Consider the following 24641-nt stretch of genomic DNA (forward strand, 5'->3'; position numbering starts at 1 on the left):
AAAAAAAAAAAAAAAAAAAAAAAAAAAAAAAAAAGAATTAAAACATTAGGTTCTGTGGAAGCCACCGCACTTCTTGCTATCCCTTCTAAAATATGATTTATTTTTTTCTGATAAAGCACCTAAAGATGCCCCTGCCTGGTAGACCTCCCTCCGACCGGGGAATGCAGTCAGTGGACCCGAGATGCGGGGCGGTCTCGGGGGCCAGCTGGGTTTCAAACTGTATCCTTTCTGTGTCCAGCATGAGTTTGGGTTTTGTGACAGAAAAGATCCATTTGCTACTGCTCTGATGCAGTCTCTGCCCTGATCACAGGTGCCCTGGCCCAGGGGGTGCGGGAAGGCAATCATGAGATAGAAACAGGGTTCCCAGACTTGCCTGCCTGAATTCCTAGGTTGGTCACCACGCTCACAGCATCTGACCCTATGTTCCACATTTCTGTGACTAGTTTTGATCGTAGGGGACTTTCCTTTTTCTTTGTGGTGAGGGGTGAGAAACATCCTGGAGAAAGTGCTCTAAAAAGTGACAGGTGAAAGACACATGGAGGGCACACACAGGCCTGTGGACAGGCTGCGAACGCGTTTCACTGTGAGTCTGTGGGAGCTTGGACATGGCCCTCGCACCCAGGCCTCTACCAGGGAGGACGCGCCCTGTGCCCATCACACTGCGGTTCCCACGCACAGTGCAGGGGCAGGGAGTACACTCCTGCTGGTGTACTTGTTTTTTCCTGGCTGTTGGTTTCTTGGAAATTCAGGTCAAAGGAGGAGACTCTCCAACAGCTTTCAGGGCGACCTGAGAACACCTCTGCAGGAGTCAGGGCCTTGTCAAAGCCCCCCTGCTGCAGTCACGGTGGTTTTTCCACGTGGCAGGCTCTCCTTCCCCCTTGCCCCGGGTGCAGGGAAAGCAAACAAGAATCCAATTAGTGACAACCATTAAAAGAATGCTTTAAATCTTGGGTCGGGTCACTGCAGGTTCTGGTGCAAGTGATACTGGAATCCTGAAAAGACAGAAAAGTCCAGCCCAGAGGACTTTGACATTATGCTCTGCCATAAAAGAAGCTATTTGCAGGCTATTTAAATGTGTAAAGCTACAAAGGACTTGTGGACAAATCCATTCCAGGAGGGTTAAGGAGCAACAGGACCCCTGCTGCCTCTTCCTGGAAGGCCCTTGTCGGGGAGAGCCTGGCCCTGGATTTCTCCTTCAGTTCCCTGCTTAAATGTCACTTAGCCTGCAGGGCTGTCCCTCCCTCTCTGTCCCCATTGGCCTGCTGGTGCCCCTGACAGGCCATGTTACCTCCTGGACACTGGAGTGTGTCTCCTGTTCCCTTCCAGAATGTACCTGCAGTGAGGCAGGTGCCAGGCAGGGCCTTCACAGGGCTGCGGTGACACCAGACCTGCGGGGCGTCTGGCCTACACAGACTGTTCATCGTGTGCCGAAGGGGTGAAGGGATGGCCAAGCAGAGTCTTAAAACCTTAAGTCCCTGGGCTCCAGAGCTTGTTTCCAGGAGGCTCTGTGTTTGTTTTTGTTGTATTTAAGTAACTTATTTATGACTGTTCCAAAAGGGACACAGGGTATCTTACAAAATGTACATGAAATAATAGGAAAGCAGACACTGAAATCAGAGCAAGGAGAAAAGCCAGGTTGGCTTCATTCTTGTAGGCAGGAAACATGCATTTTTAAAAATAGCTTTTTAGTGTATTCCAGGACAGAACACAGGAAGCAGCAGGCGTCTGAGACAGTGGTTCTCAGGCTGTATTCCTATGGAGGACGAGTCCCCCCGGCTAAACAGAGGATTTACCATTAACCTAGAAAAATGAGCTTTCCCAGGCACACATGCCAGGCTGAGCAAATGGATAGGCTTTTTTTTTTTTTTTTAATTTAAAAAGTTCCCAGTAACTTTTTCTTAAGTCTTTGGCACATTCTATTGCTTATCTGCCATAAAACACTTAAGCTGATAAGAAAAAGCGGGAACAGGCTCTTGGCCCTTCACAGAACACCCTGGGAACAGGAGCTGAGGACATCTGACAGCGGTTTTTCACCGACAGCTATGCTCACAGCTGGGATGGTGTGCCGGCAATATCGCCAGGCTTCCTGGCACTGAAGAAAATCTAGTTTAGAAAATAGGGGTGAACATTGATATCTTATGGTGTTTCATAACTTCTTGAGGTTTCATTCCCTAAATAGCCAAGAACCCCTGTGGGACACAATGTCTTCACTGGACCTTCAAAAACATGCATGCAGGCATTGTGTAGGCAACCAAGGCACAGAAGTGTGCCGAGGAAAGTGACCAGGTGCTGCTTTGCTCTTTGCTCTTCCTACACTGAAGTTGAGCTCGTTTCCTTGATCAAACTGCCTGGAGTAATTTCCAATGTGGCACATATTGGGGGGCATCCGGTCGCACCCACCCATGTCAGCCACAGCATCACACCTCAAGGGCAATGAATCCAGAAGTGCACCTGCACCTTTGGTCGAACATCTTTCTACTAGGTCTCAAAAGGCATAAATGGTCCCAAAAGATTTTGTAATAAGAGCCCCCAAAGAAATCTGTCTGGAGTTAATAAGCAAATGGGCAAATTTCAGGAGCTCAAATGAATGCAGAAGCACATGGATACCCTAGATAACAGCATGTGGATTTATGCACATTAGGTAGCCCCTTCCTTCCCTCTGTCTCCCTCTCCCAAGTCCAGACACACTGCTCAAGTGTTCACTCTGACGGATTTCTACCATACTCCACCCTACAGGCCACCCTGGCCCCTGCCGGGCTCTCCCACGGCCGACTGCAGGCCCCCCTTGGCCTGCTCATCTTCTTGGCCCTCGGCTTCCTGTGTGCCTGCTGGCCCAGGCTCTGCGGGCTCTGGGTTTTTCTCCTTGGCCTCTGTAGGATGGTTGCCTAGCTCTCTCCTTTAGCCTAGACGAGCTGGAGCCGTCTCTGGGATGCAGGGAATTCAAGTTTCCAGTTGGAGTAAACATTACCCTTCCCCTAGCTGACCTGCCTGCTCCAAGAACACTCCCACCCCTTCCTGCTCCGATGACAAACTTGGACTTGACCGAGTGCCCAGCTGCTGTTCACACCGGAGCAGCTGCCCCACCTCACTCACTGGGGGGGCAGCAATCCTGGCCTTTTCTCTTCTGGACTGCAGAAAGCCACAGAATACTTACTTTAAGTGAATTTTAATATGGGAAAAGCAACTGGAGGGTCATTCCTTATGTGTCCCATAAAAAAAAAAAATTATTGGTTCTCCAACCACATCCTCCGTTCCAGCCACACAATCTTGAGGGCTGATGCAAATCTGCAGTCCTTGGCATGCTCTTGGGTGCTGCAGACCCCATGTGCGTTCAACCTCTGGGCAGTGGAATGGTCCTGGAGTGGCCTATTGCAGAGACTGGCAGTTCTGTTCCTGAGATGTGGAAGGGCTGGATGGTGGGTTAGCTCTGCCCAGAACACTGCAGAAAGTCATGCTGGCATGCTATCGAAGCCCACCGGAACCGACTGCCAGCAGCGTCCAACTAGTTCATGCACTCACCTGACTTCATGCAGTGTCCATGAGTGGACCTTCTTTGCAATTACGAAGCCTGCCTTCCAACTGTATTATTACTGGTGGCCTTTGGGCACTGGGTGCAGGCCCTCCTCTGAGGCCATGGGGCCTGGTGTGTGTGCTCTTTTGTGAACTCAAGGCCTCGCACTGGAACTCAAGGAGCTCCATCTCCTCCGGGCAGTGGCATTCCCTCTGCACCTCCCTCTTCTCCCCCTGCACTGAAGCTGGTAGAGTCCCTCCCAGAAAGCGGCACAGTCCCTCAGGGGTGTTGCTGAATTTGACCACTCCAGATTGCCAGGCACGGATGCTGCCGGGGGTGGGAGCAACAGCACACTTCCTCCAACTCCCTGTCTTACTCCATCCTTCTCCAGTCCCCACGCTGAGCTCCTAGCCCGACCTGGACTGCCCACGGAGGCAGAATCTTGCAGGCAAGTCCTGGGCTTGCGATCTGTTCCCCACTGGCGCAACTCCTCAGTGCAAGCCTCTTGTGCTCACATCAGGGAAGTCACACCTCCCACTCTCCAGGAAGCCTGGACCCTGTTTTCCCTCCCCCACCTGGTCTCCACCTTCTCAACACAGTCTTCACACCCCTCCAGCCGAGGTCCCCCCCTTACTCTCACCTTCTGCAGTTCATCCTGCACTTTCTATACTCACACATCAAATCTTAACATTTGATCCTCTCAGCACATTTATTGAGCATTTAAATTAAAAACTGGGTTGGATCTTGGGTGATAGAAAAGGAAAGAGCATCATCATTCCCAGAAGTTATCTCCTCATTTGTGAGCATCAAGATTCAGAAGGCTTGCCTTGGCTCCTGTGCATCTAGGGAGTGCCCCCTGTGTACAGGGCTCTGTACTCAGATTGGGCTCCCAGGACCCAAGCTCTCTCTAGGACTTGAGACACCCTCTGCGGTGTGTGCCTCAACCACCCTGACTTGGCCAGGAGGAGTATGGAGGTTTGCCCCAGAGGATGAACAGAAGTGAGTCAAGTGAAGAGCCAGAGGGACAGAAGGTTCTAGACCGAGGGGTAGCAGGAAGCTCCATGGTGCGGGGCTGAGCATGAGCTCTGCTAGCATCGGGCTTTTTAGTGGGATAGAGTTAAAGAAGGAGTTAAGGAAGGTCAAGATGCACCGGTGACGCCTGCGCGGGGGGCGGGGGAGAGAGAAGGTGCACATGGGGCGGAGCCCTGGCGCCCCTGAAGCCCTCCCGGCCTCCAGGCACAGCGGTGGGTGGGAAGGGGACGATGGGGCAATGCCTTTCCAAAGGGCCAGGTGAGGGAAAGCGCAGGCCTGGTGGAGGCGGGGGAAGGTCAGGTTCAGGCACCGCGACTCAGATCCCACTGTCCCTGGAGAGCTGAGAGCTGACATCTGAGGATGGGCAGCATCAAGGGGGGCCCAGGCTTCTCTGTTCCTTGGTTCTTCAGTAGAAATGGTGTCTTATTGTTTCTCTCTCTCTCGTTTCTTAAAAAAACAAAACACAAGCAAACGCCGCCGCTGAGCTCCCGGGGCAGCTGACCAGCGCCCGCGAGGCGGCGGAGGGCGCAGGGGCCCCTGGGCTTTCTCAATAGGGTCCTATTGTCCTCAGGCGCTGGCGCTGGCGCGGCTCCCGGGCTCTGGCAGGGGGTTGATTGGCAGCCGGGCTTTCTGAGCTGTTGTTTTTACCCTTTCCTGTGTTTTCACAGGGATTCCAGGAGGAAGTGGAAACCTGCAGCATGGCGCGTTCCACAGGGAGCTTTAATCCCCAAGCACCCTCTGTGCATCTGTTTTGGGGAGAAAAAGCAACTTTGTGGTGGAAAGAGAGGAGTGGCTAAGTGAAGGGCTTGGTGCTCAGAACTTCCCGGGATTGGCTGCTCGTAGAGAAAGTGAGGCTCTGGACAGCAGGCGTTTGGACTGGTCACCTGTGTGACCAGAGTCCTTCTTTGACCTCTCTGAACATGGAAAAAAGGTAAACACCTTTTGGATTCAGCTTGGATTCCTGTGAGGACTCAATGAAATGACCAATGTGGCTCGTGTCTAGTTCAGAAGATGCTAATGATACGACTTGATTATGAAAAATCACAAGTCCTTTCCATCCCCCAGTGAAAACTCAAAACAAAGAATTATTGGGCTGTAAATGTGTTTTCCATGTTATATCTAGATTTATTATAAAGAAGCAATTTTGACATTCTTTCCAAATTAAAGTGGCCTCTAAAAATTTTTAAAAATTCCTAAGCTTTAGATATGCACATGGTAATCAGCTATTATTATTTATAAAAAGAAAGGTACACATTTGGGTAGGGCTGTAGCTCAGTGGTAGAGTGCCAGCCTCGCATGTATGAGACACTGGGTTTGATCCTCAGCACCACATAAAAACAAATAAATAAAGACATTGTGTCCACCCACAACTAAAAAAAAATATTTTTTTTAAAAAAAATAAAGGTATACATTTAAAGAAATTAGAGTTTCTTTAAAGTTGGCAAAAAATGGCACAATAAATAGATTCTCTGGAATACAAATTGATATTAATGTTTTATTTGTTTCATGTCACATGTGAAAGCAAAAATTCTTATATTTTACAGAAAAAAAATTCTTATATGCTTTTGCATCGTGCAGTTAAAAGGAGGACTGTGGTGATGTGGTCAAGGTCATTGTTAGGTTCCTGTAACTGGAGCCTGTTATCTCCTGCAAACTGCTGCTCAGTGCTCAGGAATGTGCCTGGCTCAGAGGGGACTTTCATGAGAGCGTGCCATGGCTCAGGATGAGGGGCAGGTGGCTGGAGGGAAGGATCAGCACAAACCCTCACCATGGTTGGAGGTGCACGTCAACCCATGTGCTGTGCTGGGATTAGCAGGAGAGGCCCTGGACTTTGGGAATTATTCATGCTTTGTGAGTAATACCCTGTTCTTGGTCTGAGCGTCTCGTTAACTGCACGCAGCCCTAGCTCTTCATTAGGAGCAGCTCCTGCCTGGCCTGGGCACGTCTTCATCTGGACTCAAAGTGTTACCTCCGCACCTTTGCTTCCTAGCTCAGCCTCCTGCATCAAATGTAGCTGCTCACATGGGCCCTGTGACCTGGGCTCCTCCCTGAGAGTGCTCTATCTCCAGGAGCTGCCCCCATCGTCAGGCTCCAAGCCACCAGGATGCCCTCCACCGAGGGCTCAGTGCACTCCCTCTCTGTCTGTCTGTCTGTCTCTCTGCAGTGCTAGTGCTAGGGATCTAATCCAGGGCCCCATGCCCTCGCTGAGAACCCTACCACTGAACTACACCCATCCAGCAACTCTCTTGTTTGCAAAATCACATAGCCCCGGCCTCCTCTCTTCTATGACAGTGACAGTTTTCCAGCTGGGGTGTCACTATTTGTGGTGGAGTTTTCGTGTTCCTTCTCAGCTGTAAGTACACGTGACATGCGACGTCTTGGCCATGGGTACGTACTTTCTACACTCACTGCAACGCTCCGCCCACTGTGGCGCGCTGTCACAGTGTTTCAGGGATGGCAGGGTTCACCCCACGATCCCTGCCTTGCTTCAAGGGCTCAGGCCATCGCTGTGCGGGTGCAACGGTGGGTGGCAAGGGCAAAGCTGGGAAGCCACCCCACCTTTCCTTCTTCCCTTCAGTCTTTACCCAGAAAGTTTGATGTGAACATGAGACCATAACATCTTAAAATTCATCCATTCAGTCCACACGCATTTATTATGCACCAACTATGTTCCAGGTACATCAACTCATGCCGCAGCCCCAATCCTGCCTCATCTAGTGTCTTTGCTGGAAGAGGAAGACAGATAACAAATTACAGACATAACGAACCCATTGTATAGTGGGTTAGAGCATAACCAAGGTGCAGAAACGAGAAAATGAAGCCCGTTGAAGAGCACAGGAGCATGAGGGCCAGGCCAGCTTGGCAGCCAGGGTGAGCCCTGCTGGGACTGACTAAGGTTCCGAGAGACAGAGGTCACATTAGATGTACGATTGCTCAGGTACAACGGAAAAAATATTTGGGATGCATTTTATGAATAATGCCTTTGTGGATTTTGAAAGTGATTCAACTATGTTTTTTCTTTAGCCTTACATTATAACTCTCCTCGAGATAATGAAGAAATTAATTGAATAATGCTGTAGAGCTTTTATTATAAAGGGGAGATTTATACATCCACAGTAGATGGCTTTGAATCCATCTTAATTTTCAACCGAGGAGCAGAGTACCTAATATTTATCTAATGAACGCATCTGGACAGATTCTCTTTATTCCAGTCATCCCTCTCGCCTGTCTGCTCCATCTAGATGTTGTTTTTCTAGTCTAGTTCCATTAATCTCCTCTCTGACGTATCCTTTTAACTTTGCTTTTTGTCTTCATGGTGACTAATCGATGCATTAAGAAACAACATTTATAATACTTGCATTGCATGTCACCACAGCTCTGTAGTTCAAAGCATACCAAAATTGTTTTCAAAACAAATAAATTCGAAAATATGTAAAGCCATAATTCATTTAGGTAATGTAGATTCACAGCAGTTGTAAGACATATTAAAGACAGAGATCACATGCCCTTCACCATGCCTCTCCTGACGGTGACCTTTTGCAGAACTGTGATGCATGTGTCTATACCCACACGTATACTACATGAACAGTGTCTGTAGCTCCTCCCTAGGCATCAACACTGTCCACAGATCTTATTCAGGCTTCCCAGTTGAATTTCTGCTTGATTGTGTGTATGTGTGTACACACAGGTGCACATGCGTGTGTGGGTGGATGACATCCTGTCTGGTTCTCTTCTCACCTGGGTTCACACATCCACCACTGGAGTCAAGACACGGAACCATCCCACACCTGCCCTCCCACGGGGCTTCCTCCATCCTTAACCCCTGGCAATCCCAGTAAGCCCGCCATTTCTAAAATGGTGTCACTTAAAAGATGCTATAAAAATGGCATCCGACTGTAGGTAGGATGGAATTATTGTTTCACTCCGTCGGGTTTTCTGGTGATTCATCCACTTGCTGTCTCCATACCCTGTTACCTTTCACTCCCGAGCCGTGCTCCCTGGAGGGAAGCACCAGAGTTGGTCTAACCATCCAGCTCTCGCCGCACACCCTGGCTAAAGTCCTGGGTGATTATGAAGAAAGCTGCTGTGCTTATTATGTAAGGGTTTTGGGTGACATATACTTTTTCATGATAACTTAGCCAGGATTCTGAATTTGAACATTGACCTCAAATCTTATCTCAATATCTGTGTCCTTAATTTCCCTTCAATAAAATTGGCTTCAAATTTGTGCTTAAATACTTAAGAATAAAGAGGCTTTTTAAAGCAAATATGTAAAATGTTTGACATAAATAAGGTGCAAAAGAATTAATCACATTTTTAATTTTCATAGAGAGCACCAATGAATGAAATTGTTTTGGTACAGCAATAGGTTAGGAAATCGTATGACGTTGGAATTTGTTTTTAGATAGAAACATGGTCATAATGATTTTTCTTAAGTGTATGGGGTTGAACTGCATCCCCTAGAGGATGTCGAAGTCCTCTCTTGTGATGTGTATGACGGTCACGTTTTTTCTGGGGACGTCCTTTTCAGATGATCAGGTGAAGATGTGGTTATTAGAGTGAGTGGCCTCAACCAACTGTGGCTAGTGTCGTTACAAATAGGGGAGATTTAGATGCAGAGACCCGTATAGGGAGGGATGACGGGAAGACAGCCACCTACGTGCCAGGGAAGGCTGAGGCCTGGCCCCAGTGCTGTCAGTCCTCAGGAGGAAGCAATGCCCTGGCCTCAGACTTCACCCTCCCGAGTTGGGAGGCCACAGGCTTCAGTTGTTGAGCCTCTCGAGTGGTACTGAATCAGGGCAGCCCCAGGAGACCTAGAAGTCCTTCAAAGCCACACTTCCTCTCGTAAGTCTTCTGAAGACACAGGTAAGTTCTCTACAGGATCACAATCTTGGCAACTCGTCTCCTTATCTGTTTCAGAATCTACTCAATTGGCTTTTTACTGTATTTCTTTTAAGTCTTGTCCGCATTTTTAGATATATCTCAAAATAAGAAAAGACAAAACAATAAAAAGCAAAAAGAAAACAGGAGATACTGGAATGACCCATCCTCCAAGGTTACCACTAATCCCTTCCTGCTCATTCATGGCCTGATTTCTTAATAAACAATCTGTCCGCAATCTGTGTGGCAGAGCAAGCTGGGGTCTACCAGGGGTCCAGGATCTCGGCTCCCTGAGCGCGTGGTTGCCCGGGACGAGGCTGCGTCTCCCAGCCTTCCTCACGCTTCTTTCTGACGCTGTGAGCGCAAGTGTGAGGCGCGCTGAGCTCAGGTGTGCTTGGGCGGCCTGTGAGTGTCCTCTCAGCCCCAGTGACCCCGAGTGACTCGGAGAGAAGGTGCGTCTTTTGTCAACCCCAGCATTTCCTCTTCCTTCCAGCTGGGTGGCAACTGTGTCGGGCAGAGTTCCAGCAGCGCCTGGACCACGGGTGGTTTGAGGGTGCAGACCTGCGCAGGAGAACAAGGGAAGGAAGCACCCCAGGCTCCGGCCACCACAGTGCTTTGCCAGCTTGGCCGCCTTCCGTGGACTTCTGGGAGCTTGTGGCCCTCCTCTGGGTAAGCTGCGACTGTGTCCTGGGGTCTTCGTCACTCACTAGTGGCTCAATGCAATTCCCAGGTGAAATGTCCTCATGTGACTTCTCTGAACGAGAGGGCTGCACAGTGCTGAGAGTTGCAGTCACGTGTCTCAAGTCCGTGTACAGCTCTCCTCACAGAGCCCAGCCAGGGCTCAGCCACATTCAGGCAGGTGTGCAGGGAAAGGAAGGGGACAGGGACGAGGTCCACAGAGGAGCCCACACCTGGGAGAGGAAGGACCGGAAACAGTCAGTGTCTTCACCGATAATTGGGGGGAGTGGGGCCGGGCAGTTCTGACAGTCCCTGTGAACTGTGTGTCCCTTCACTTGCCACCCTAGTGTGGACTGCAGAGGGTCAGGCCTTGGTGAGGCCTGGCACCGGGAACAGAGAAGGCTCTGCGGCTGGTTCACGCTCGCTCTTCCTCTAGGTCACTTCATGTGGCTGAGGGGCCGCCCTGCCAGTCCCCCATGTCGAGCCCTGGTTTCTAAACAATTAGGAAATACAAGTTTTTTGTCAACACTCATGGAGGCGGACACTTGGGAATCTGAGCCGGAGGCCCTGGCATCACCAGGCCCCGGGCAGTGCGCACACTGGGACATGAAGCTAGTGTGCGTACCTAGGTTGAGAAATCAGCTGGCCCAGAGGCCAGGCTCCTGTTGGCAGGGACACCCGCTGTGGAGACAGCACAATGAAGATCCCCTGAGACGGGTTAAGTGAAAGCACACTTCATTGAGTTGGGGTTATGTTACGAAATAGATAAACTTGCACGGCTTCCAGGCCAACTTTATCCAAACCTCCAATCTTGACCAAGTTGGCAGCTCTTTCTAGATATCTCTGAGTTCCCCTGGAATTAGCCAGTTCATTAAAACTACACCTCAAAGAGGAACCTGCGATTAGCCAGAAAACGGGGTCGATGAGCCCCCTAGAACGTTTTGCTATAACATCGGGCACTTGTTCAAATTCTGGGAACTTTTGCCCTCAAAAGCTTGTTGCCTAAGAGTGGTGTGAGGAAGGCCCCCAAGAAGGTGCAAGAGCAGGCGTCACCCCTGGTCCATCTGCCACCCCTCAGGGGCTTCATTCATCCCGTGAAGACGTGATCACGTATCACAGAACCTACCGTCCAAAGTACATGGCTCAGTTCTTCCCAGAACATCCATGCAGTTGTGCAATCTTCATGACAATCTAATTTCAGAATGTCGTCATCAGCCCCAAAGAAGCCCGGTTTCCCTTCACCTCTAATAGCTCTGCTCTATTAATGTGGGTATTTTGGATATCTCGTGTAAATGGTTTTCTGTCTGGCTTCTTTGCCTTCATGTTTCAGGGTTCATCTGTACTGTAGTCTGTGTCAGGCCTTCACTCCTTTTATGGTTGAATAATATTCTATTTCCCAGATTAACCACATTTTATTCCTTCACTTTTTTTTTTTCTCTTTTGTGGTGTTGGGGATTGAACCCATGGCCTTGTGCATGTGAGGTAAGCATTTTATCAACTGAGCTAAAATCCCAGCCCATGGGCTGTGACTGAGCTCGGGATGGGTGGCTGGCCGGCTGGAATGTGCTCCAGTGTTATCAGGCAGGGGTTCTGGCTGGGCTGCAGCTCTGGGCTGGGAGGGCGGGTCTTCTGAACTCACAGGTGAGCAGAAGCATGTGTTAGTTCAGGTTGGGGCAGCTCTTCCGCCCCCGGTCGTTGGTGCTGTGGGGCTGTGGGCTAGGGCTCCCGGTGGAGAGGACCACTGAGTTTCTGTTCCTTCCTTGCGGTCTCTGGACCTGCGGAGTCATGGTCGCGTGTCGTCTTGGGTTGACACTTGGGGGGTTCATGCCTTAACTCGTGTGGGACGAGGACACCCACCTGGGCTCAACAGGGACTTGTCAACACCAACCAGCCAACCTCACGGCCTTCGACCTCGGCAGGCCCTCCTGGTGAGCCGAGCCTGGGCAGGGCATCACACTGGGAAGAGGACAGTCGAGCCCAAGCCTGTGGGGTCCAGCGGCCTCCATCGACCAGCGCTTGGAGGCTGCTCCATCAGGTGAGCCACCCTCCTGTGGCTCAGAGGCACAGCCCCCCACCCTCCAGGGAGCAGCATGGAGCCCAGAGCAGGCAGAGGGAGGCAGTTCTCAGCACAGGCTGCGCGTCCCTGATGCAGGGACCACAGGGGACCTGGTGAGAGCCCCGACTTCTGCCGTCTTTAGGGGGAGCTTGTCCTGCTGCCTGGAGCTGCACTTGTTCCCTTTCCCTCAGGAGGTCTCTGAAGAGGCCTGGACTCAGAGTCCAGGAGGCGGACTTGTCTTGTGCTCAGCAGAGAACAGGGATTGAGACACCCAGGGGTGGCTGCAGGCGCTGGGGAGCCTGGGCACAGGGTGTCCTGCTGAGCCAAGGGAGAGGCCGCCTGGGCGGCGGTGCTGGGGCTCTCCTGGCCTGAGGTAAGTGGTGAACTTCCCCCTCCTTTCCTGGATTTATTGGGATGACGGTTTTAGAAAGGTCACAAGAGGTTGAGTCTGGCCTGTCATTGAGACTCCAGCCCATGCCAGAGACACCATGGGTGTTTGTGCCACTGGCACTCCTCCTCTTTGGGGGCGTGACAGAGGACCCAAGGTCCCCACACTGCCACTGTGGGGGGCTAAAAGTGACATAGACACCCTGCAGTATACTCCCCTCGCCCTGGGGCAGGACGTTGGCCTACCGTTGCTCTGTGCCCTCACCTGGGCATGGGGGAGGAGAGTGCCCGAGCACCCCCTGCCAATCTGCTCCAGACCTGTCTGTAAGGCTGTCTCAAGACTATCAGGGCTGCACAGCTTGGACGGGTGGACACAACGGAGAAGCCCTGACCTTCACTGGACCGACCACAGGAGCACAGCCCTAGGGGGGGTCATCCCTGTGTCTCAACAGCAGTTGGAGCTGGAGCCTTGGCCTGGGTCTGCTCTAACCCAGCAGCTGTCCTGAGGCTCCCAGGCAGGCGGCGGGGGAGGGGCACGGGTGGCTGATCCCCTTTCTGTGCAAACAACATCCGGGGTGGGTGCCCAGTTCGCACAGCGCCCCTTCTCCAGGGAGCTCCGCAGTCCACTAATAGGGTAAAGCCTATTCAGACCAGGATCTCTTCTGAGAGCAGGCAGACCGCCGCGGCCGCGGTGCTGAACCCCAACCCTGCCTGCTCCACCGGCCGCTGGAGGAGCTAGGGTGGGGGACCCGGGGCTCGGGAAGCAGGAGCAGGATCTCCTGTAACTCGCTGCAGATTCCGGTATCGTTGAAGTTTGAATTACAGCCTTTCATGCTAGTGCCCTGGAGAACCGGATCCAAACACTTCATCTCCTACCAGCGGGGCCTCTTTTCCTGGGACTTGACTTCAAGCCATTTGGAAAATTATCAAAAGAAAAAAAAAAGGAGAGTTAAAGTTTCTAACACGGTAAACAGGCTCAGGTGCCCGGGTTCTCTCCTGACTCTCCTGGAATGCGCACGCGGCTTCCCGAGGGGCACTGCCCATCCTTCAGCTACCCTTTAGCTCAAGGTGTCTTCAGGGGGGCTCACTTGATTTCAGACACTGTGGGTCCGGGTCTCGAGAAAGCAGGTGTCCACAGAGACGTTCACCACCACGTTACTGTGCGTGCCCACGGGGGGTGGGAACAGTTATGTTTTGACTCGATGGATGCTCTTCTCCCCAGAAGCTGGTCCTTTATTCCCAAATGTGAAAAGTCCAGCTTCAAAGTAGATACCTACCAACGAGCACCAAATAAGGTCAGGCGCTGCACAAAGCAGCCGGTCCAAACAGGCGTTCCTGCCTATCAGCAGCTCTTCCCTCCAGGCAGGAGCAACACCAGCCTTTTGAATTGCTTACAACTATTAAGGAGTAATTAAGCAGTTTAAGGGTCTTTTTTTTTCAGTTGCAGGGGCTCAGGCTGAAGCCGGGAGGTGGCTGAATTAAAGGAAAGGAGCCGGTCGCCCCGCCCTGTCTTCCTCTTAGCTGACCCCGTGTGCTAATAAATTCATCCTGTATTTTTCTGCTGCTGCCAATTTACGGCCTACAGGAAACTAATCTTGCACAATGACTACCTTCCTGTACTTAGTTCCTAAATGGAGCCAAATGGATTTGGTGGCGGAAGAGCTCCCCAGCAGTTCCTGTGCCACAATGCTGAGCCCAGCAAGATCTGATCGGGGCTGATGCTCTTATTGACTCTGACGATATAATTATGTTCTTGTTTTGGCTGCCCTGCACTTAAGCACAGAAAATAAAAAGCCGTCCTCTGCACAATGCCTACCACAGTGGTTTCAACTCCACGGCGGAGAGTCAGAGAGAAACACGTCAGGGCCACGGTGAACCAGGCAGGGAGGCTCACACGGGCAGCTAATGTTTCACTGAAGTCTTTGAAAAGAAGGAAACACGAGCCTGTTCCATGACTTTAAAAAAATATTTACCCAGGAGTAGATTTTTTTAATGAGTTATGAGGGATTGTCCCCATTTTAAAGTCTTCCTTAGGTGGAAAGAGAGAGGGGAAAGGGTGGAGAGGGACCCCAGAGCCTGTGGTTCATGACAGTTTACTGCCAGGCCAGACAGGCTGGCGGAGCCGAGCGCGGAGGAAGGCAGATGACCTTTGTGACAGTACTGCCTGTGCTGCAAGCACTGAGCCGGACAGAGGGAGTTTGTGCTTTAAAGAAACCGAAAGCACTCCATCTCTGACAAGCGCCAGGTTCCTCAGGACTGCTCTCCCGCCCCCAGGGTGGACTTCCTGTTGACATTGATCAGGTGCCCAGCTCCACTTCCTGTGTTGCCCGTCTCCTTCTAGAGCCATGGCCGAAGCCGCTCATGCCAAGGGACCTTGCGCCTTCTGTAAGAGGGGGAAACACCACTCTGACCAGGAGACGGGCGGAGATGCGCGGGATGCCCCAGCATTGCGCTGCAGTGGAGGGGTTCACCTGCCCAGCTTTGAGCCAGACAGCTGAGGACCCTGCTGGGCTGCTGGGCGAGCTGGATTGGAACCCTGGGCTGCAGCCCAGGCCTCTGGATTTCCCAGAAGTTTTGTGGGGGCTGATAGGGCTTAACAACTGTCCTTAGTGGGACAGACTGCATGGTGCCATTAAGTGGCTGAAGGCTGCTGCCACCTATGGACTCTGAGGACCACTTAGATGTCCTATCTGCTGTGTGACACGCAGCAGGTTCCCAGGTCAGGAAAAGACTCTGCTTGCCGTGGTTGTGGGTGGGTTTCTTTCCCCAACTACAGGACGGGGATGCTGCTGCGGCTCCAGCAGAGCCCTGTCAAGAGGGGACTCGAACGCAGCCCGGCAAGGACACCCGCTTTAGGTCACTGGCACCATAAACTGATTTCTAAAAACTCTTAAAATGGTCATGAATGCACATTGTTATGACCATTATCATAACACGAGCAGGATTACTGTCTGATTCCAACGGTGCCTTTGACCTGTGGGGGCTCCAGGGGGGACCCCTGGGTCTACAGAGGGTTGGCATGCAAGGCAGGATTGTTGGAAGTGGCCACACAGAGAGCAAAGACTTTCTGCCTGTTCCTAGGTGGTCATCTGCCTGCCCTCCTGAAGAGGCTGGGACCTCGGTGCCTGTGTCACGTGCCTGTCACAGTCGCTGGTCCCTTCTCCACCTCCTCTACTGCAACCTCTGAGCCTAAATGTGAGCTAAAGGAAGTGAGTGTGGACAGGCCCGCGCCGCTCAGGTGGGCTAGAGTGACCCGCTGTCTACCAGGGAAGAGAGGGGCATCGGCCCAGTCCAGTACCACAAGGAGGGCTGGACACAACAAGGAACAGGAGCTCCAAGAGTGGAGAGGGACTGTCTCTGCCCTGTGGCTGGTCACTTGCTGGGCTTGCTGTCCAGACCTCTCATCTCACTTCAGCCTTCCACTTCCTGCGCTGACTTGCTCTGAGCCTGTGTCTTTGAGCACATGGGAGGGTGGTGGCAGCTCCTCCAAGCTCCCCTCGGTGGCTGCTGGGTACCCTGGAGCCCCTGCTGGGTCTGCTCACGGCACCCAGTTGTCACTGGAACCTGCTGAGGAAGGAGTGGCTGGTGGGTGAAGGAGGAGTGCCATAGGGCACAGGCTGGACCCCAAGCCTCACTTTGGCCCCGTCTCCGCTCAGCTATATGACAGAGACCACCCTGGGCACGCGGAGCCGAGAGGCCACAGAATGTTAGCACCCAAGTGAAACCAGACGGACCCGTGTGCAGCGGCCCCAGCCTGGGCTTGTGCCCCCGCCCCCCCCCCCGCCTGCGCCACGCATCTCGTCTCCATGGCAATGCCTCCCAGGTGCTGCTCTGCGGCACAGTCGAGGAAGTGGTCCTGATGACTCTAGTGGCTTTGTGGTTATCCCTGGACACTGTCGTTACCCAAATATTTGAAAGAAAGCCCCCTCAGAACAGGATACCTACAGGGGAGCCCCTTACCTGGGGCAGGGTTTGGGCTGGGACGTAAACTGCCTCTGCCTGTTGATCGAAACTCAGTTCCCATCGTTGGAGGCAGGCAGAGGGGAAAGATGCGCTCTATCTCCAGAAAGAGTGAGGAGGTTGTCCCGGCAACCACAGCTGGCAGGTGCCAAGGCCGGACAGGAACGCTTTCCTGCTGCCTCAGGCTGCTTCAGACACGCTGCATGAAGTGCGTCCCCTTCACTTTCGCTTCAAGGTCCTGGCACCACCCCATGGTGCTGGCGAGGGCAAGCCCTCAAGGGTCAATACCAAGCTGAGAAAGCAGGACCCCAGCAGGCAGAGAAGGGAACGGTGGTTCTGGGAGGAGGGGCACGAGCATGGGAGTTAGAAGGAGCAAGTGCCGGCGCTCCCTAGCACGTCACCACGGTCACCGTAGCCATCATCTGCTGGGCGCTGCAGAAGAGCTACAAGAAGGAGTCCCGCATAATGCCAATGCAAAGAAAAGGCGACTGTTGGGAAGTTCTAATTACCCTGTTTGGATCACTCCACATTGTCTGTGTGTAAAAAGTCACATTGTACTCCATAAATATGTTCAGTTGTTAGGTGTCAATTAAAAATGATTTTAGAGAGGAACCTGGGAGGCAGGAGAGTGCAGGCGTGGAGAGCAGGTCGAGAATGAGAGCTAGGTGCACTGGTCTCTGCGGGCCATGTCACTGTAGGCCAGCCCGGGGACGTTTCTTTGTCTCAGGTTTCTCCGCTGTGAGGGATTGTGTCCCGATGATCACAGGCAGCCACGTGACACCGCTCCAGTTACGTGAGCTTCCTGGGCTGTCAGTTCCTCCTCTCCCACGTGGGAGGCTGATTGAACTCATGTTTCAGGGTTGTTGCGATGACCTCATGGGTTGGGAGCATGGAGGACATAGCACGCATTGGACATGGTTGCTGGGGCTATTTTTAGTGTTGCTACCATCCCTGGCCTAAGAGTCTGTGACCTCTCCTCATTGGCTGGTGGTGGACAGAAGCCTCTTGCCCCTCTCTGGTGGAGTCAGCATGCCTTCTGAGGTCCTCCTGGGTTGGCAGCTGGTGGAGATCATCTGTTGGTCTCATTGTCCTTTATTTAGGATACTGGCAAACTACGAGGCTTTTTGTCACCTGGCAATGCACTGACCTTGTGGGGCTGCCTGGCTCGTGGCAGCTGGGGCTCATGTGTTCTGGAACACTCCAGGCCAGAGCCACAGAGCAGGAGAAGGGGGCATGCCACCAGTGGGTGCAGAGGCTGCTGCGGAGGTGTCCGGAGTTTTCCTCCCTCTGCATCTATGAAGGAACCTGTTTTAGAACGTCTGAGTTGGTATTTTTTTTTTCCAACAAGTGTAAACTACTTGCAGAGACATTGCAAGCCCTGGACCCTCTGAGGGTAACTCACCCATTTCCCACCAGCCCAGGAGGGCTCGTGGGCACCCCAAAGCAGCCGTGAAGGCTTCAGGGTACCTCTTCCACAGCATGATCAACGTGAGCCGGCAGAGTCAGAGAATCACCCGGGCACAGCTTCTCCACCTCCTCAGGCCCTCCACTCGGGTCTGCCCCCAATGCCCTGTAAAACAAAAGGGGCCCCTCCCAAGGGCGAGCGGCACTTAGCTGCCGCGTCACATCAGTCTCCGCCAACCTGGAGAAGTCCACCGTTCTCTGACCCTCCAGGCCGAGGCTGAGCACTGCAGGTCACTTGCGTGGTGGGATGTCCTTCAACCTGGGTCTGCCGATGCTTCCCTGTGGCTGGTTCAGGTCAAGCCTCTCTGGCAGGGGAGTCCAGGGCGACCCCTGCGTCCTCAGATGGCAGCATTTCGACCTGCCCCAGGCTGACGGTGTGCCCTCTGCGGCCTGAGGGTGGGGGTCCGTGGCTTCTTCTCTCCTTTCTCCTGCGGTGACTGGTGAGTGCTGGGGGCCACCCTGAGCCCTGCTCCCCTGCTCTCCATCCACTGTGCCGCTCCTTCTCGGGTGTCTTGATCCCGTTTCCTTCTGTGGGTCGTGGTCTGTCCTCCTTGAGTGTCCCATCCTCAGGGTCCTGGGTGTGGCCATCTGAGAGCAGGGGCTCTTCTGGCTGCCTGGGTATGACCGAGCTTCAAGCGGTTGCCCCAGGTGCTTCACACTCACTATGGGACCTGGCCTGGACATAAGTCAGCGGAGGATGAGATCCAGGTGCCTCAGTCTGTGTACTTTGGAAATCCAGCTGGGCAGGTGAGGCCACAGTGCTGGCCCCTTCCCCAGCATGGTCAGGGCCCAGGGCTGATGCAACTGAAGTTTCTCAGTGATCTTCAGGAGTAAGGTATATCTACAGGCTGGGCACTCAGCGCTTGCCCTCAGCCAGATTTGGGGTTTGCCACACCCTTTAGCAGGCAGTCACCTGCTTAAAACAATGCAGTTAGGATTGTGGGTCCCACAGGAAATGTCCATGAACCAGCAGAAGGCACCTTGAGCTGTTGGCCATGACATGCCATAGCTGCAGAGCAGGGACCCAGCAGGAAAGGGCTCCCGGACAGATTGGTTCAGGCAGCAGGCAACTGTTTCTTCTCAAGATCTGTAGATACATGCGATCACCGGAGGTGGTACCATCGGAGTGCGCTGCCTGAGTTTAATTTGGTAAATAATTCCCAGATATCATATAATATTTGTAAAACCAAAACCTAAAGCAAAACCAAAAATACTTAGATTTTTATTTCAAACTAAATTTAAAAGAACCAAATGTCAAAGAGAAAATAGAAAATCAAATGTCAAAAGAGGAAAAAAAATGAAGATCTAAGTTAAACCTATCTAACCTGGGGAGGATGATTTCTAAGACCACAGCTAGGTGAAGAAACCACAGAAACATGTAAAAATGAAATTCAGGATTTAAATGAACTAAAAACTAAAAGCAGGAACAAAGTTAAAAGACAAACACAAAAGGGTAAATATTTATAATATTTTTGACCAATGTTAGCGCCTTTAACTGCGTCAGTCTTTTACCCGTCATGAATGTGGGGACGGCTGCTGCAGAAGTGAGAACTTCCAACCCTAACCCTAACTCTACCCCTACCCCTACCCCTAACCCTAACCCTAACCCTTCCAAGCAGAGGAACAACAAGACTCAGTTGAGAATGGCCTGGGTGAGCTTTGCTCAACCTGAACTGAGGACAGATGGCCAAGCTGGAGAGCCTTCGCCACGGAGGGCCCTAAGGTTGCCGCAGAGGGTATCGCCGACACACAGGGGTCAGAGGCAATTGCAAAAACTAAAAGGCCAGAATGTTCTTGTGTTCTATCTTGTGTCACCAAGCTCCAGTAGGGGGGATGTGGGTGCCACCAGAATCCTACTGTGGAGCCTGACTTTCTTTCTAACTTGTTTTTGTGTAAAATTGTCATAAATTTTCCCAATTGGTTTTCCACCCCAGGGGTGCTCTCATTAAGTCATACTTCTACTAAAAATACAAAGATCATAAAAATGATACTCGCTAACACATATCAAGTGCATCTCAGGCACAGTGTAATGTATCTGCAATTCACTTAAATATCATAAAAGCCTCTGAGCTAGCCATTGTCATACCACCATCATCATTGTTGCTGTCATTATTGTCATCATCACCACCATCANACCACCATCATCACCACCATCATCACCACCACCACCATCATCATCACCACCATCATCACCACCACCACCATCATCACCACCATCATCACCACCACCACCATCATCATCACCACCATCATCACCACCATCATCACCACCACCATCATCATCATCACCATCATCACCACCACCATCATCATCACCACCATCATCACCACCACCACCATCATCATCACCACCATCATCATCACCACCACCATCATCACCACCACCATCATCACCACCACCACCATCATCATCACCACCATCATTTTATGAAGGAGAAACTGAGGCTTGGAGCCTCAGCACAGGTTTCACTCTCAGCTAGCTCTGAAGGCAGAGTTCAAATCCACCTTCCTGAGATCAGTGCAGTGCCCCAGACACCTCACTTTGAGGTCAGAAGGTGCAGCAGCCATCCTGCCTGTCGGATTGGATCTGGTGGTCTGGCATCTTCCTGGAACATCACCTTGGAAGGATTAAGCCACCCATATAATAATCATATTTTAAGAGAAAAGGGGGTGCTCTCTGGATGGAGCACTGTTCTCCAACCAAACAAACAAAGAACAAAACAACCAATCAAGGAAAAAGTAAAAACATAAACAAGAAATTGAGGAGCTTCCAAAATGTACCCTGCTATTTTTTTCTGATTTAGAGTGCAGACTCGAGGGAGGCTCTTGTGAAAGCCAGTGCTCTAGGGGAAGCTGACCTGGGCTGGATGGTCCCCTTCTGACATCCGTGTCCTGTCCTGATGAGCTCAGGTGCAACCTAAGTTTTATCAGACTTAGCCACCTGGAGGCAAGGCCAGGTCTGCTCGGGGACTTGCAAGCAGAGATTGCAAAAGAAAAAATTGATGGCTCTTCACCATGTCCTGTAAGCAGTGAGAATATGTGCATTTGTCTTAAAAAGAGAGAATACTTGAAAGTGACTGGTAATGTCTAAAAATTAGTTATTTTCAGAGGAGTTCATAGTAAGATTTATAATTTCTCCTACTCTATAAGACTCCTCCTGCACATCTTTGGTAAATCCCTGACCTTCAGATTTGAGTTATATATTGTATATGTGTATACATGTGTATATATCTATATTTAATTTTATAAATTTATTTTCATTGAAATTGGCATATGCTTGGAGACCCAAAACAATAACATGCTACAAATTATGGTATGTAAAAGCCATGGAATGTACACACCATTTGTATATGTCTCTTGTATTTTTATTAAATAGCTTAGTTACTTAACTGAATTGTGTTAATTCTGGGGTAGTAAAATTCTCTTCTCCAAAGTTGTGCTGTGTAGATGGTAGTCATGATTGGCAAGCTCAAGGTCACAGTACTCACTGTGAGACTAGCAGAGTTGCTATTTGATACCTAAAACTGACTGATCACTTAGGAAAATCAGAGCTATGCATGTTTGTTAGATTCCCCTCCACTTTCTCTGGAATTTTACTCTTTTTAATATGCCCTTGGTAAACAGGTAAAACCCTAATTACATTTCATAAAGTGAGCCCCGGAGAAAAGTACTTATTTCTGAGTCATGGCTGTCATTATTTTAAGCAGTTCTGAGAAATTACAAGAGCCAGTTGCAAAAGTGGTTATGTTTATCTGCATTAACATTCACCAGGGACAAACACCTGACCCACAGGTAATATTTTTCCCCTGCTGTTTACACGACTACCAAAATTAGAACTGAGCTAGTGTGAGTTTGGAGATGGGTTTGAGGTTGATCGTGCATACACACAGACACACACACATACGCACACACACACACACACACGCACACTTTTTGTTTTAAAGTGATATTCCCAAGTCCTGGCTGAAGCCTGGGTTCTGGTTCCAAAGCCCCACGTGTTCCTCCATGAGGGCACTGCTGTGTTTGCTCTGCTAAGCTTTGCTTTTAGGATTTCCAAATTTGCAGCTTACAAGAGCCCATCCATAAAGATGAACAGTTTTTAATCCAGTGTATCCCAGGAAGCAAACATATACCACTATGTGCAGAGCATAGCCACGCTGCCAACTTGGATGCACATCAATATAAAAAGAAGCACTGTAGTCCTTGGATATAGTGTTTAAGGTCAGAGAGAATGAACCAGACGCACAGGTTGTGCCTACCTCGGAGCCTCCTGAGACTCCTTCCCTCAAGTTAAATAAGATCACCTTCTGCACCTAACCCTACGTGCTGCAAGTCTCAGGGTCGGGAACGGAGGAAGGTCCGTGTTTGGATCCTGACCCGTCTGCCTGGAGTGCAGGCCCTGGTCCCAAGCTCAGCCAGCGGACCCGGGCTCCTGGGGTTCAGCTGACTCCAGCAGGAAGAGGCAGCCATGTTCCCCGGTGTGTCTTAAGCTGGAGAGTGGGGGGACGGAGGTGGAGGCAGGGACAGGCTGAAGCAGGAACTGCGTAGAATCCAGGGCAGTGGGTGGCACCCTGCCAGGCAGGGCTTTGCTGGGCGACAGGCAGGTCACCCTGCAGGGAGTGTGTGGAGCATCGTGAGATCCCTCCTAACTGTAGCCTGCACAAGGGACGGGACCCACGGGCAGGGCAAATTTTGTGTTTTAAACGTCACCAGCAGCCAACCCCATGACACTCTTGCCCTGTCGTCCGGATTAGCAGAAGTCTCGCCGACAGACTGTAACCTTCACAGTTAAAAAAAAAAAAAAAAAAAAACCCGAAGAGGAGGGATTCTGAGGATGTGGGGGCAGCTGGCGCGCATTTCTCCTTTCGGGGATTTTGGAGAAGTCCAGAGGAGCTCTGCCTTACAGCCCTTCGTGGCCTCCCTTCTGGCGCCTCCGGGAAGCTCTCCCTAGCATCTGGCTGGCACCTCCTGCCTGGCCCACGAGGCCTTGGGGCCGCTGACTGCTCTGGAGAAGTGCAGGTGCGAGCCGGGCCTGGCCCCTGGCGTTGTCCTTCAGTCTCTTGACTTTTCCTTCCAAAAGTGGCTGGATTCACCCCAGCAAGTGCCAAGAGGTCAGAGTCCCTCTGGCTCTTTGGGTGGGGAGCCAAGATTCAAACCCAACAACAAACAGCAGAGCACCTCCAGGAGCCCACGGCACAGCACTTCTTGCCGCGGGGCGCTGACTCAGCCCCTCCAGGAGCTGGGTGGGCATCCACGCTGGCAGGGGACACCAGGCCACTCCTAGTCATGCCCCGACCCTCCAGAGAGACCTGCCTCCAGGCGCCACCACAGCGGCCAGGAAGGACTCCTGAGAGTGGCGGGAGAGAGGCTTCCCGGGGGGCTCCTGTGCGGCCACTCTGGGACTGGCTCCTACCCTTCTGCCCGCGGTATGTGGGTGCCCTGGGAGAAGGCATTGAGAAATCTCTTGCTTGTCTGTCGACTGCACTGCTATTTCTAAATTCAAGAGGAAGGGAGGAATGAAGGGAAATGAAGACATCCTGGGCTTGAGCTTGGCTCTCCCCCGAAACTGGAAAAGAACGTGTCGTTTATGTCGCAACTGCAGCCTGGCTTAGCTCAGCAGCACCGTCCATCAAGTTTCTGGCTCGCAGGATCGCCCGCCAGACCCAGTCCCAGAGTTGATTCCGCCCTAACTGGACGCAGAGGCTTTGGCTCGGTTCCTCTCCAAAACCTCTGGGGTGCCTTTGATGTAATTCCAGTGCGTCCAAGTTCAGGCCAGTTCCCGTGGAATCCACGGGCACTTTCTGGTTCATCTTCTATGAATGTGGGAATGCATACTTGCTTACACTTGTGTGTGCTTACACACACACACACACACACACGTGGAGTCACAGGGTCCCCTCCAACATTGGGTGAGCACTTCCTTAGAAGTGAGAGTCTTCAACATTCACAAGCCACACATGTTTACTTCTTTGTGTGTTTTTTTTTTTTTCTCACAAGTTGCTTTCTTAGATTGCTGCCTCTCTTCCTCATTGCAAAAGTCACATTTAGATTAACAGGAACTGACAAGAACAGAACACTGTGTCCCAAGTGAACCCTGTCACAGAACGCTATTACAACATTGCTATCACCGCATCTCTGCCTTCGCCCAGAAGGAGAGCTGCCAGTTCCCATGCACAGCTCCAGTGTGGCTCCAACTCCTCTTGCAGGAACACAGGGGCACGCTCACGTTGAGTGTGTCACTATAGATCCACCCGGATGAATGGAGGAAATACACTGATATAAATTTGTGAAATGTAACTATAATGCTCACCATTCATTAGCTTCAAGTTAATATTTGCAACTTTTGCTCATCCGCATGAAGTAGGTAAGCCTGTGTGCAATTACCGGTTTTGTCACTAAAAGTGACTGAGTATTATGAACTAGTCTTTTTGTTAGATACAAGTCTATATTCTTGGAAATTTATAAGAAGTGTCTGGCTTTTTTTTTTTTTTGAGTTGATAAGTTTGTAGCTTATTTCAAAAGATAATCTAAACCAAATTAAAATATAAGTGGCAAGCTAATATATAACAAAGGATTAAATGCAAGTATATTTCAATATCTACCTGTCAGTAAGAAATAGAAAAAAATCTGACAGTGATTTTAAATAAAACAAATTCCCAATGAACTTTTGAC

At 51.2% G+C, this 24641-nt stretch overlaps 2 long non-coding RNA genes across 6 annotated transcripts; one reads left to right on the forward strand and one right to left on the reverse strand.

Moving 5' to 3' along the window:
- Window positions 1-4206: 4206 nt before the first annotated feature.
- LOC125615971 lies at window positions 4207-5354 on the reverse strand. The gene is made up of 2 exons (XR_007346570.1): window positions 5192-5354; window positions 4207-4990 (listed from the first exon to the last, which is right to left on the reverse strand). It is a non-coding gene; the product is annotated as an uncharacterized LOC125615971 (long non-coding RNA).
- A 5910-nt stretch (window positions 5355-11264) lies between these two features.
- Window positions 11265-17082, forward strand: LOC107140900. 5 transcript variants are annotated; one of them, XR_007346631.1, is made up of 3 exons: window positions 11265-12531; window positions 13384-13511; window positions 13987-17082. It is a non-coding gene; the product is annotated as an uncharacterized LOC107140900 (long non-coding RNA). The 5 variants fall into 5 exon arrangements; XR_007346630.1 differs by having other exon boundaries at window positions 11265-12137; window positions 12301-13511; XR_007346629.1 differs by having other exon boundaries at window positions 11265-12137; window positions 12350-13511.
- The last annotated feature ends 7559 nt before the right edge of the window (window positions 17083-24641 follow it).

The sequence above is a fragment of the Marmota marmota genome, unplaced genomic scaffold (genome assembly GCF_001458135.2).
Source record: "Marmota marmota marmota unplaced genomic scaffold, marMar, whole genome shotgun sequence".
In the NCBI taxonomy this organism is placed as follows: domain Eukaryota; kingdom Metazoa; phylum Chordata; class Mammalia; order Rodentia; family Sciuridae; genus Marmota; species Marmota marmota.